At 45.0% G+C, this 13,741-nt stretch overlaps 1 long non-coding RNA gene across 1 annotated transcript in view; it reads left to right on the forward strand.

Annotated features, from left to right (window-relative positions):
- The first annotated feature begins 3,864 nt into the window (after nucleotides 1–3,864).
- The window catches only part of LOC133625394 (uncharacterized), a 40,924-nt gene continuing 31,047 nt past the window's right edge, over nucleotides 3,865–13,741 (forward strand). Inside the window, exons 1-2 of the long non-coding RNA XR_009818698.1 lie at nucleotides 3,865–4,171; nucleotides 4,931–5,036. This is a non-coding gene — a long non-coding RNA (uncharacterized LOC133625394). The remainder of the gene's footprint in view (nucleotides 4,172–4,930; nucleotides 5,037–13,741) is intronic.

Consider the following 13,741-nt stretch of genomic DNA (forward strand, 5'->3'; position numbering starts at 1 on the left):
ATTTTACATACAGCATCAATGCTTTGACTGGAGCTCACTTCAAAATGGAAACAAAATGCAAGCTAGACCCTGGCAGGCAGTCACTTTGGCAACTGTCAGGTTGGAAAGGACGCTACATGTAAGACAAGCCATCGCCTTCAGTCTGTCTGGAAAGTGATGCCACTGCTCCCTTTCACGGCCAGTCCCTCTGCGTGGGAATGACAGCGATAGCACGCACACGGAAACTGCCACATTGGTGTCAGTGACACAGCAGAGTGGTCAGCTCCTTTGGAAGGAACACAATCCCTTTGCTAACATCAAACCCTTGGCCACGCACAGAGGGAGCAGGTCGGAAAGGAACGTACCCTTGCCAAATGTTTACTCGCGCATCCCTGCCTTGTGGAGGGCGTGTTCCCTCTGCCAGGCAGAGCCAAGGACAGTTGAGAAGCTCTGTGCGGGTAACACCTGCCTGTTGCAGGGAAAGAGAGATGTAATTAAGCCATAAACAATATATATGGTCATTTCCACTGAATGTGAGACTTTGTAAATCACAGTCACAAAGCGATGCTGGGGGCAGGGGAGGAAGATGATATTTTACCAAAATAGTGATGTTTACAGTAGATTAATGGCTGCCTCCCTGCAGAGATGAGCGGTGAACAGAATATCTACCCAAGGTCAGGCTGTGGCTGAGCTGCAGACACAATAAGTCACTAGAAAGTTTTGTGCAGAAGGATTTGGCCTAAACAGATATTTCTAAGAGCTGGCTGAGGTTACTAATTACTCCTCTGAATAACTTTGAACTGACGTTTTTTTCCGAATCATTTTCATTCCAGGGGGATTAGTAAATCTTTTTAGTAAAAGGAACACACACACCAGAACTTATAAAATGCATTTACAAAAACTTTCTATCATAACTGAAAGCCAGTTTTGGGCTACTTTTGTCCCTTTCCTTGTTCTGTTTTGGCACCGACACGCAAAAGGAAGTTCAGGGTGGGAAAGAGGAAAAAGAAGGGAGAAAAAGCAAAAAGGCAAAGAGAATGCGAACCAGAACTGAAGAAATCTAAAGTGCCTTCTCAGAACTGGAGACACTATTGACTTTGTAAGAGATGCAAACACTCACTACTTAGTAGGCACTGGGAGAAGTGAAGACCTGGCTGAGGCTCTCTCTATTGTTCAGCAAATCCAGGCAGTGTTTCTCACAGTCTGGTATGGTTTGATGCAACACAACCTTACATAAACAGCTCAACTCCTTACATGCAGTATTATGCTCTCCAGATTATTTACATGACACAAATAAAGGAGTATCTCTGTAAATTTGGGAGTCAGTTTGGGACTCTTTAGGGAAGCACACCTTTGCTGTGTGGCTTCTACATTTTGAACATTGTGACTTCAGCCCGAGCTGACACGTTTCTCCCACTGATACACATCATCCCACATCCTAAACTTCTTCCTTTTCATCAAGTGATATGGTCTAACCCATCCTTTCGTCTCTCCTGCTAAAATACCTTGTATGCTAAAATACAAACCATACAAGGGGGTGGAAAACATGCAAATGAAACAAGCTCTTGTAATCATGAGGAGCAGAAATGGACTATGTTCAGCTGACACTTGCTTTGAAGCAGTTACACACCAGTTTGTTCATCTGGTCACAATTTCTACCTCTCTTTGTGAGCTTGGCTAGGCATGGGCATAGGCAGAGTGTGCTTCTGCAGCCAGGCTGGCTTACATAGTGGTGGCTAAAGAAACAGCAGGAACTATAAACAGAGAAAAGTTTCTACTTGCCTTTTCTTAGGAAGAGCTCTCTGAAAATGTTACACCCTGAATCTGCTCAGTAGGGCTGAAAGTTTGTCACTGTTGGGTCGGGTTTTAAAAAAGAATGTGTTATTTGTAGCCTGCCCTGTGGTCAGCTTTGGGGATTTGAAACCACGTTAGCCACATCGACCTCATCACCACACATAAATGCCTAAAGGGTGGGTGCCAGGAGGATGGGGAGACACGTTTTTGTGTAGTGTCCAGTGACAGGACAAGGCGTAATGGACATGAGGTGGAACACAAAAAGTTCCACTTAAAAACAAGGAAAAACTTCTTTCCTGTGAGGTTGATGGAGCACTGGCATGGGCTGCCTAGGCAGGGAGTGGAGGCTCCTTCCCAGGAGGTTTCCAAACCCGCCTGGACATGTTCCTGTGCCCCCTGATCAAGGGGAACCTGCTCTAGCAGGGGGTTGAGCTGAATGACCTCTAGAGGTCCTTTCCAGCCCTCACTGTTGTAGGATTTTATGATTAGGCAGAAGTACTTAGATGCTTCTAGAAGCCTCCAGATTACATGTCATCCCTACTCCCTCCTGCTGGCACTGGGACAGGTTTTCTACCTGTTTCTGGGTCAGCACTCACAGCTGTGCAATGCTCCCGAGCGCAGCATCGCTGCCGCCCGGTGTGTGGGGAACAGCTGGCTCCCCAGGAAGCCCAGGGAAGGCGAGGGGAGGACAGCATTAGTGAATGACAGACCACGGGGAGGTCCCCAAAGTGCACTCTTGTTCATCTAGTCAGCCATCAATGTCACCAGCTCAGCGTGTTGGCTGGCAGCTCCTTGGGGTTCACTGGAAACAGGAGGGCACATTGATGCTTTCTGTTGCACCAACTGGAACAAGCACTGGAAGGGGTGGTGTTCTGGGTTTCAGGGACACACTGCCCTCCTTCCCTTCCAAACACAGGGGCTGCATTTCTTGCTTGCAGTAATGCTGAGCATGTCACAAGCTGAGGAGGCTAGAAACAGGGAATGCCTCAGTTTGGGGAGAAGCCAGTGCTTTCTGGGAGAGGGGTGGGAAGCTGGGATGCCTTGTGCATCTGACAGCGGGTGCTCGGCGTGATTTTGAGATTGAGGAGGGGGTACTGCTTCTGCAGGGGGTTGGACTAGATGATCTCTAAAGGTCCCTTCCAACCCCTACCATTCTATGATTCCATGATTCTACTGCTGAAGGGACCAGGTCTGGGGGTGGACACCCTCTCAGTGCAGTCAGACCACGACGACTAAAAGCCCTCAGGGTGAAAATTGAACCTGGCATTTGTTTCCCTTCAGCGGGTCTGTCTGTGCAACAAAAGCCCCGTGTGGGGGGATAAAGGTAAACCCTACGGTATCACTTCCTTTGCCTGTCACGTATTTTCTTTAGTGAAACAAGCAGGATGAGAGAAAAAATCTCCTGTTCCTGCAACGTGAGCCGAGGCAAAGCTGATCTCACTGTGAGAAAGCATTAGCTTCTTAATTTGTGCTATTGAAACTGTTCTGCGGACTTCCATTTGGTCGGGGAAGGAACTCCGAAGTAAAACAACTGCCATGCAGGGGAGGCTGCAGATGGCTCAGTAGTAACACACATACTGTACACCTGCACATGTTTGGCACAGAAGGGTTTGAGTGCAGATTTGTGAGCTCGCCAAGGGAAGACAGATTTATTTTTTTGAGGAGGCGGGGAGATCAGATCACCTCCAGGTGCTACCCTGATAAACACTGAGAATAACTCACCAGTCCTCTGCAGTTCCTCCCTGAGCAACTCCATGCTTGAGACAGAAATTAGAGGGACAGATATGTTATCTGGGAAGTTGTCCAGATTCTTTTCCAAGGAAGTTAGGTACTCAGCATAGGCCTGCTATAAGTAATGTTCTTGGAGGTTGGGGTGGTTTTTTCCCACCCCTTGGTTTCTCTGGGGGAGGGGAGTGTTGCTTGTTTATATCAGTCATAGGCAGCTAGGACATTAATCACAGCTTTCCACAATTCTTTCATGACTACAGATTTTGGGAACCTGGATAAAATTTCTTGATGGTCAAATCTCTCCTTATTTTGCTTTTTAGGTCTACTCTGCAAATTGAAATTCAAAGAGATTTTGCAACATGGCCAAACACTCAGCCCCCTCTCCACCATTGAGAAAACAAAGCAATCTCCTCCTACATTAGAGAGGAATCTCTGAGGGGATTTTCCACTTGCTCCAGAAGGCTCTGAGTTTAGCTACAGGGAATGGCAACTGGTGTCCTGTGGTTGCCACCCAGAGCCCAGCAGTCACCAGCAGAAAATGGGAGGTCAACAGGAAGAGGGTTAAATGCTCATCTACATTTTCTCCTGCCACGTACCTCTCAGCTGCCACACAGCCCACAGTCCTGCTCAGCTGTACCTTGGAAGTCAGCTTGTAGCCCAGCTTACGTAGGTAAGACACAGCACAACCCTGGGCTACCTCGCTTGGTGCAAGTACTGCTGCACTGTGATGTTTTAGCCCCTGGATGTGACCTTCCTTAAAACCTCCTGGGTTTTAAGGCAACACGACTGGGGGTAAAACAAAGCCCTTTCTTTACAAGATGATCACAGCAGTTCAATGCAAGTTCTTTTGTAAACCAGTGATTAAACGAACGTAAACCATGGTGTGGTCACTCTCAGTTCAATTTAACATTGGCTGGCATTGATAACAGCCTGCATTGATTCTTGTCTGTCTAATCTAAATTGATATAAGCCTGATTTCAAATGAACCAAGCCTGCCTGAAGAGCATTATGCACTTGTTTAAGTTCATGAATTTAAAAGCAAACCTTTGACCAAAAGGCTGCAGGTTTCTCACAAAGACAAAACTCGCAGCTGAATACTGATTTTGACAGTTCTCTCATTAACCTTCACTGCAGACAGCTGAGGAAAGTTATTTGGGTAGCAGAATGGTCAATACTTTGCCTAAGTAAATAGATAGCACAGACAGCCTAGAAAGAGATACTTATTTTGTGTGACAGCAACAAGAATGAGAAATAATGGGCCAGAGAATTCTTCCAGATTACTTTCTTCATTCTAAGTAAGCTTCTCTATAGACAAAATAAACACCAAAGTAAGCCTAATGCTATATGAAAAGACAAAGGCATTACTTCTACTCACGTTTTCTGCACTGTTCCTAAACTCTTCATGGCACCCACTTCTGTCTCCTTTCAGAAACAGGACAGACTGTTGGTCTCAGCCAGCACCGTCACACACCCGGGACTGAGGGAACCATCCAGTGTTGAACCGTACACACAGGACTAGAGGAGAGAAGGAAAAGGTAAGCAAAGAGGAAACAGAAACAGAGGAGTGAGACTGCAGAGAAAGTGTTCTCAAGGGTTGATTGGTCACTGATGTGCTCACCTTGGGACAAAAGAAGTTGGGAAATAGCAAGGAGCACTGTGCAGAATTCACATGAGTGCCTGGCACAGACCCCTCTGGGCTGTCCTGTCTCCACGCTTTCCATGTTTTGGGACAGCCTAAAGCAAGTCCCTCCAGCCCAGAAGCATCAGCCTGGGTTCAGCACCATGCTATTCATCCAGCTGGTAGAGGAGACACTACTCCAAGCCTCTCTCACTGCACCTCGCTGTGGTGACCGCACTCCTACAGGGACAGTATCCTCTAAGGGATGCAACATTTACAGTTTCAGGCACTGGTTTTCAGAAAAAGAAACCATTTCACCTGTTTAGTTTCCTTCTGCAAGGCAGAAACATTGCCACGTGCTCCTGCCCGTGCAGATGGGAGAGACAGTCATTTCAGAGTCACGTGTGTATGCTTTTTAAAGGAAAGTGACAAAGTTCACTTCCCTTTAGGCTGGCAGTGCTCAGCCTTCCATGCACATTTATCAAGCAGAGCCTGGCAAAATCCAACAACAAGCAGGAAAACAATCATAGGAAAAAAATATTAGTATTTTCATACCTTCAGATTCCACCGAGGAGAGAGGGAAAAAATGTACCAGTGCCTACAGCAGACCTTCCCATTCCTCACAGCAGTGTTCCAGGAGGCTGGTAGTTGCCTCAGTTTGAAGAAGGCTGTGTTAACCTGGCAGAGAAGATGGCTATCATTATCAGGTGCCAAAATAGAACCCACCTTGCTCAGTTAAAGCAGACAACTCTGCTCCAGCCTGGCAGAAATGATAAGATACACGGTGAAACTTCAGAGAGTAAGCTCCTCTTTTTCTCTCCTACTCCCCTTTTTTTTTGCTATGTTTTTCCTCTGGTGGGTTGAGGTACCCAGTTGGAGCTCCCAAAATAGAGGAAAACCATGCAGAGAGCCTATCCAAGTCTATCAGCAGCCCACCGTGTTTCACTCCATCAGAGAAGCTTTGCCTTTGGGCCGAGAGGTAAAAGTTTGGGGGGTTTTGCACTCCTTCCCTCCAGTTCTTGGCCTGGTTTGTAGTTTTGGAATAAACATGGAATAAAGAGCCTGTCCCTTTAATGCAGAGGCAGTGAGAAGGGCAAAACTGTTCCCAAGAAGTCAGTAAAAGTGGTAATGCCTATTAATGATTGCAGCAGAGTGTTTTTCAGTTGCCCTATTAAAGGAGCTCTTTGTCCTAATAAATACCAATGAAAAAGCTTGCTCTCAGAGCACCTTCCCTGTACTTTATTTATAATGAGTCTTCTAATGAGTACATAGTGTTTATGCTTCCTTGAGAGACTCATCACTCCCTCTCTCAGTCTGTTATTTAACGTACAGTACTCCATGAAGGTGTCCCACTTCATCCCCAATGCCTCCCCACCTCCTCCCACACACAGACATCCACACAGCGCTTGTTTCAAGGACGAATGCAGCTCCCAAGGAAAAAAGGGGCACTGGAAGAGAAGCAGACATCCCAAATGTTACACACAACATGGCAGGGAGAGAAGGAGGCCACCTGAATCGTCAGCGTAGCAACCTGGGGCCACCAAGGACCACCCTAAAGCGGGTCCTGTGGGTATGTCTTCAGTTGGGCTGTGCTTGCAGGTGTTTGAATGGTATGAAAGAGCAAACCTGCTCCTCTTTGGTGGGTAGTTTTAAGGGAATTATCAAGACAAAGAGCTCACTTGTCAAGTAGGGTTTTTGCCCAAGCTCCTGGTGGCTGTAATTCGCGAGGGCACATTCTGCATATCTGCCTGTGCCTGGGTGTGACACGAGCTGAATTCATAACTCTGTGAGGCTTCACATGGTTCTCTGTTGCTGTTCAGAGTCATGCCTTGAGATTGTGGGATCCTACGTGACACATCCCTAATGTGATCTTGTGACAGAACACAAGTAATTTATGTTACCAGGGTGCCTGAGAAGAAGAAGAAGGGAAAAAAAGGAACCTATTATAGGGTTGTTCCATTGCCTTAGGCCAGAAGATAGACTCTGAAGACTCTCTTTTATTCACCCTGTTTTTCTTTCAAGCTTTGAAGCTAGGAGTAAAAGGGTTTCCTGTCTGTAAGCATATCAATTCCCAATCCCCTTTCTGAGCCTCTGCAATGCCTGTTTCCACAGGAGACCAAAATTAGGCACAAGAAGATTACATAAGGAGACTGGATATCAGTGTTTGAAATTAAGATGAGCCTTATATATGTACTGTCTGTCATCAACAGAGCCTCGTCAGCATAAAACCTCAGCAGCAGTCTTTGTGGTATCTAGCACTTTGGCATTTAGAAAGTCAAAACTGTGTTTGGGATTGAGGAATTTGTGGGAATAAAAGGGCATTCTGACCTGGAAGCAGAAAAGAGAGGTGCTCCTTAAAGATGGTTTCTCAGTGCTTCACACGCAGGGTTCACTTCTTCTCCTCTGGAGGATGCTCCTCTGCACAGCTGGGCCCCAGTGGCAGGGGAGGGGGGACTCCTGCTCCTCTCACATCTCATCTTGGGCTTGGAAATCTGCACTGACCAGGAGAAAGACAGCTCCTAGATCCACCTGGGCTGACCCATACAGCAAACACTTGTACTTTTGTTCTAGAAAAGCAGAAGCATTGAAAGCTCTCTGGGAATCAGTCAAGGAGTAGTTTGCACACAGGCTTGAACCCTCCAGAAAGTGCACAGCCGATTTCTCTACCAGCCAAAACTTGCATACTGCCTTCACATTCAGCTTCAGGCATGACACAACTCAATAATCCATCCTGGAGCTGACAAAAACCATCTGGTCCTTGTCTGGACCTTGTTTCCAAGCAAGCAGAAGAGAAAATAAAATACTTTGAGGAACAGACGTTACCTTGCTGAGAAAAGAAAAAATGATGTCTGTGAGGCATCTGCATTTCCCAGTGCCTGTTCACCCACTCTCTGCTTTTATCTGGATGAGAAATAGATTTCCAAAGAAACAGAACACCAGAGAGCTCACCTGGAGAGAAGGGAAGATGTCAACTTTTCTTCACAGAATTGGCCAGTATCCCACCCAAAATGGAACCCTGAATTTTTGTGTAGGACTGGTGAAGGACACCCATGGGATTCAAGAACGAGGGAGCAACCACAACCATAAAGCTCAAAACACAGCCATCCTGAGAGCTCCAGTGGATTCATCAAGCTTAAACTGTGTGCCTCCTTTTCATAACTGGCCATTACTGCTGGCTCACAGATCATGAGGATGAAGTTAGAAATGAGATACACCTTCAGTCTTGATCTGGGACCTTTCCCCTTTTCCTGAGAGCTGTGATGCTCAGGGAGGTTGGAATTGTACCCACTGCTATATGAAATAGTGGCTCCAGGACAGAGCTTCAAGTACTGGAGTCTCCTCCTGACATAAAACCAGGCGTGGGGAATGAGGCCCTGTGTCTGTTTTGCTTGCTATCACAGAGAGGCAGATACACAGTGAGCAAATTAAGTGCACTTAAAGCAAGTGTGTTTCCTATTCACTTTAGAGTTGGTAGAAGGGTCTTAGTTTTGACATTGTTTAGCCACAGTTGTGCCCAACCTTCAGAGCCCACTGAGAACCTATAAACCCATTCCTACAGCAGAGGGAACTGAGATTTTGTTATTAATTTCCACAGAAGTAAAACTGTGCCCCAAACCAGCACTTGAGCATAACACATGCACACTAAGTGCATAAATGTTTTAATCAGAGATCACACAAATGAGTTATGAGAGTAAAATCCATCTCTTTTCCCCTCAAGAACAGAAGGGCACATTGATGGCTCGTGTTTTTCTTTAGCCATTGTGGAAAGCATTTGATGGTAGGCGTGTGCACACACACATGTATGTTCCTGTGTGTAATGATACATTCTGAATCACCCAAATCATATGGGCAAGTCTCCTGCCTCCCAGCTTTTCCCCACAGCGTGTTATCACACAGTTCCACGGACCCTGCCAAGTCCTACCATACTTGCATATTAGTTGTTCTTTCATTACAAATACACTGCTTACAGCTAACGTTTAGTTCAAGTAAGTGAAGACTGTAACCAGTACCTGGCTCGCAGAACAGCAAGGGAAATCTCTTTGCTGGGCTGCTGCAATCCGACAGCATTTACAGTCTCTGCCCAGGAAGGTCTGAATTATTAGTAAGGCTAAATGCCTGAAAGAAAGGAGCCTTGGATTATCTGCATTGAGCAGCTCATGTGTTCACTGCAGCAGAAGGGTGCTGCTTTCTTACAGCAGCTTCACCAAATGTCCAGTGAATCTTCTACACAGTAAATAAAGTTCTTGCTTGTAAAGATGATGATGGGAGGAGATTATTTTTTCTGGCAGTTGCACTTCAGCTGTTCTCATTTAACAAGAGAAAAAATAAAGCTGTCTTAGGGTCTGTACTGGCTTACCCAGGAGGAAAACATCCACTTTTGCATCAAAAGACACAGAGCCTCGTTCACCACACTTGGTTTTCTGTGAGAAGGAGACTCAAGTACTTCAAGTTCTGTCCTGGAGCCACTATTTCATACAGCAGTGGGTACAAAAGCATCCATTTTTGCACAAAGTAATCCATGGTGGTTCTTGGGGCCAAGACAAACCTTTGTCTATCTAACTGCTACCAGAGGTTGCTTTGTTCCCATCAATTTACATCCTTTTCATCACCTATGCAAGCACCCAGTAGTCTAGCTAATTTTTAAATGTATGGGTTTTGGCAGTGCCTTTCATCTTGTCTGGTTTCTGTATGACACAATACTTTCTCCAGTCCCTTGGGAAGGAGGAGAAGGCAGCGAGGAACAGATGGAAAGGACACAGCACCACCAATCTGATTTTCTCCAGCAACGTGAAGCACTCGAAGTAACTATTCCAGCTCTGTTTATTTGTGGCTGAGTGCTAAGGGAGGGTTCTGGGTTTTGCCTCCTGACTGAAAGGGTTGTATTTAAATAATGGATCCCTTAGTCCTGTCTGCTCTTCGACCTGATGCTGCAGCGCTGCTGCTGCTGCTTTATTGTAACGTTGATAACGCAGTTTTTAAAGGCAGAGCCTTTCACAGCAGGCAGCTGAATGGCTGGCCAGATGGCTGGGTTGTTGTTTGGGAGTCCCTGAGCTAGCAACTCCTTAGTCATCAAGGTTCTCCAATTATTGTCATCTCCCACTTACATGTGTCTCGGTTGATTCATATCAGTATCACGAAGGGCATTTATTGGACTTAACCTTAACGATGGCAGAGTTGTATGGGGAGAGCAATCTGAGGTGGGCAGAAGTGGCCCCTACCGTTGGAACTAAGGTTTGCTGTTGCTTTTGTTGTTTTAAGTTCAGCAGATCACAGTAAAAGTTATCCAGCATCACTGGGGACCCAAATAAATCTATACTTCAGCAGCAAGGCAGTGGCACAGACTTCTAAAAGCAAGACTGTCAGGGAACCACTTCTTAATCTCATTTGAATTCAAATGCAGCTTTACACGTGTTGGATGCATATGGTTTTTCACATTAAGATGTAAAGTTTATACAAATCCGAGGTGTGAATGGTTCCCCTGAGTGCTGATGACAAATATTCCCGGTATCAACACTTAGCTGCTAAGCTTACCTTAAAACTTGCTGAGGTGATAAGCTGCTGGTAATTTCTCTGCAGCATTAGACAGGAGCCGGCCAACTGAAGCGATTCCATTCTGTGCACTTCTCACAGACACAAGCTGGAACACAGAGAGTGGATGAACTATCCTTCTCCTGCTGTTCCAGCTGGTTGGCAATTCATGATTAAAGGTCCACAACATGGAAAAAATCAGAGCCCAGAATCACTTAAAGGTGAAAACAAAAGGCTCAGAAGTCCTATCAGTAGACAGCAGTGGTCTTAATGCAAAGGAACCATACAAGTCAATTAATTGTTCTTGTCTGGGAGTATAGATAACTCAGTTTCTTTTTAAATTACCCCACATAGTCTGTCAGTAAGAGGAGTTCCAAAAAGATTTCTACAAAAGAAATGGTAAAAGAAGTGAGAGGCTGGGATGGGGGGAAGGGGGGCGGAAATATTAACTTATCTCTGCTTTTAAATGTCTCCCAGATATCTTGGTATTTCTCTGATGGGTGTAGCAGAGATAAGAGAATGCCCAGTTTCCACTGATAACTTTATCTGGCATAGTCACCACAGTGATCTCAGAGCAGACAAGGAGAATAAACAATTGAATTAATAGAGTTCTTCCCTCTGCAACTTCTTTAACTCCTGATGATCCATAACACTTCAGCAGGAAGGACGGGGGCTTTTGGTTAATCGAAATCTAGGGCAGTTTTGTGATTGCAAACCTCAGGAAATTTAGCCAGAATCACAAGAACCCAAATTAATTCTCTGGATCCAATTTCATTACAGGAAAACAAGGAATTTTGCACAGTGGAACTTGAAGGAACGAGTCCCAGCAACTGTTTAATATCAAAATGTCAATGGAAGAGGTTTTAAAATACATCCTAAAAATTAACAGCAAATCCCTACGTTCATGTGGTGGTACCCAAAAGCTCTGAGGAAACTCTGACATTGACAATTGATCTCCATCATCTCTGAGGCCCTGAAAGTGGCAGAAGCGATGCTGCTACTTAAAAAAAGCCTCTGGCAGGGAGGTGGTCCGGAAAACTAGAGATGGTTTCCACACCAGATAAATTACTTGCAGCTATGAAAAAGAAAGTAATAGGTTTAACACATGGTTAAAATTCGATGTAAAGGCATGGTCAACAGAGCTTTTGGGGAAGGAATCACACCATCAACATTTATGAAGTTTGTCATCTGGAAAAGAGCGGAAAAGAGTGATCTCACTGATACAGTTTGCTTGCATATCCCCAAAGTTTCTGATGAAGTCTTTTAGCAAAAGATAAGATTATCAGATGGAGTGGTAAATTGGCAAAAGACAGGAAGCAAAAGGAGTATGTGACCAGCTTTCACAGCAAAGCCTAGTAATACATCACACAGTGGTGTGTGCTGGGACTGTACTCATAAAATAAGATGAAAACCTGAGTAAATAATGAAGTATGCTGATGCTACTAAATAATTCAAGGCAGCAAGAAGGCAATTTGTCTGCAAAGAGTTCAGAAATACCTCATGATGGTGAGTGACTGGAAAAGGGCAAAGTAAATTTGATTCTGAGAGCTGTGAAGTATCGCACGTTAAGAAAACAACATCTCTGTGTGTACACATGTACACGGTGTGTTCTGGGTGAGCTTCCCTGCCTCTCGGGAAAGAGGGTTTGTGTCGTGGGGACAAGGCTCTGAAAACATCAGTTCAGTGCCCATCATCTGCTAAAGCAGCATATAAACTGTTAGCAGGGAAGAAATCGAGGGCACGAAACATTATGGCATTGTATAAGTACTTTGTGTTGCCCCCAGTTGCATAAAGAGGAGTTAGGAGCCTGAGATAAAATGCAGAGCAGGCAACTGGGATGACTGGGAGCTAGATAAAGACACAGGAAGAATGATGTCACATCTACATTAGAAAGTGATTGGGTGCTGAAGGATGGACTGACAGATCAAAGCAATTGATGCCGAGAGCTCTGCTGAAGGGAAATCATTTCAGTTGAGTCCCCTGGGCCGAATGTCCTTACCACACATGGGGTCCAGAGCTGACTGTGGAACCAATCGTTGATTCAGAACCTTCTGTTTCTGGCAGAACTTGGAGCATGTTTACAGCAACCCTGGAGCAGAGCTTCTAGTTTGGTGCAGCCAGCAGGAAGCAAGCAATGGACAGCAAATTAAAGTAGTTGCTCCAGACCTCCCAGTGAACAAAACCACTAACGTAGGTACAGGGAGGTTGGTTGTTTTTTAATTACATACTACCCTATTGTTCAATGCAGAAGAAAGGTGGTTGGAAAGGACTATAATAGAGTTCTATCAAATTAGAGATTATTTGGGAAACAGGGAACGATTCCTTCTTTCCTCTAACATAAAAAGTAAAGATACCAAATGAAGTTATCAGGCAACAGGCTTAATGCAAAAGGAAGTACTTTTTCACACACTGTGTAATGAAATTGTGGAACACATTACACAGGATGCTTACAAGGCCAAAACCATAAACCAGTTCAAAAAGAAATTATACAAATGAATGGAAAAAAGGTCTATGATGGGTTAAACCTGATGATGTAGATGCAATTTACAGGTCAGGAAGAGTCTGGGATTTTCTGAAGCTAGAACCATAGATTCCGTTCCTTATTCTTTTCCCTCTACCAGCCACAGTCAGAGACGTGATATTGCACTAGAGTCTTTTTTCTGACCTTATATTCTTATTGGGCAAACATATCCCAAAGTTGCTGTGAGCCTGGAAAACCCAGTCTGTAAAGTTTAGGTGCAAAAATGTCATCTGGTATAACCCCTCGTACACTTCTTGCCCTTTAACAGCAATTCAGCTCTCCCTTTTGGTACCTTCCAATTATCACTGCTGTGTACAACAACTGTGTGCATGTTCATAGTGACTAGCCTCAGCTTCCACCTTGGGTGGAACACCTTTCAGATACCTCTTTCAGATACCTCTGTTCAGCTGAACTTTCTGAGCCTAAGCCTCAGTCTCTGGGAAGAGTGGAAACAGAGAAAAAGTAGTAGCAGGCACCTTGGCTGTTGAGTAGCCAATATTGTGTCCAAAAGAGCACGTGTAGGATGGAATAGATGGTGCTGAGCATCCCATAACTGCACTGTATGTGTTTGG

The sequence above is a fragment of the Colius striatus genome, chromosome 4, assembly GCF_028858725.1.
Source record: "Colius striatus isolate bColStr4 chromosome 4, bColStr4.1.hap1, whole genome shotgun sequence".
Taxonomy (NCBI): Eukaryota; Metazoa; Chordata; class Aves; order Coliiformes; family Coliidae; genus Colius; species Colius striatus.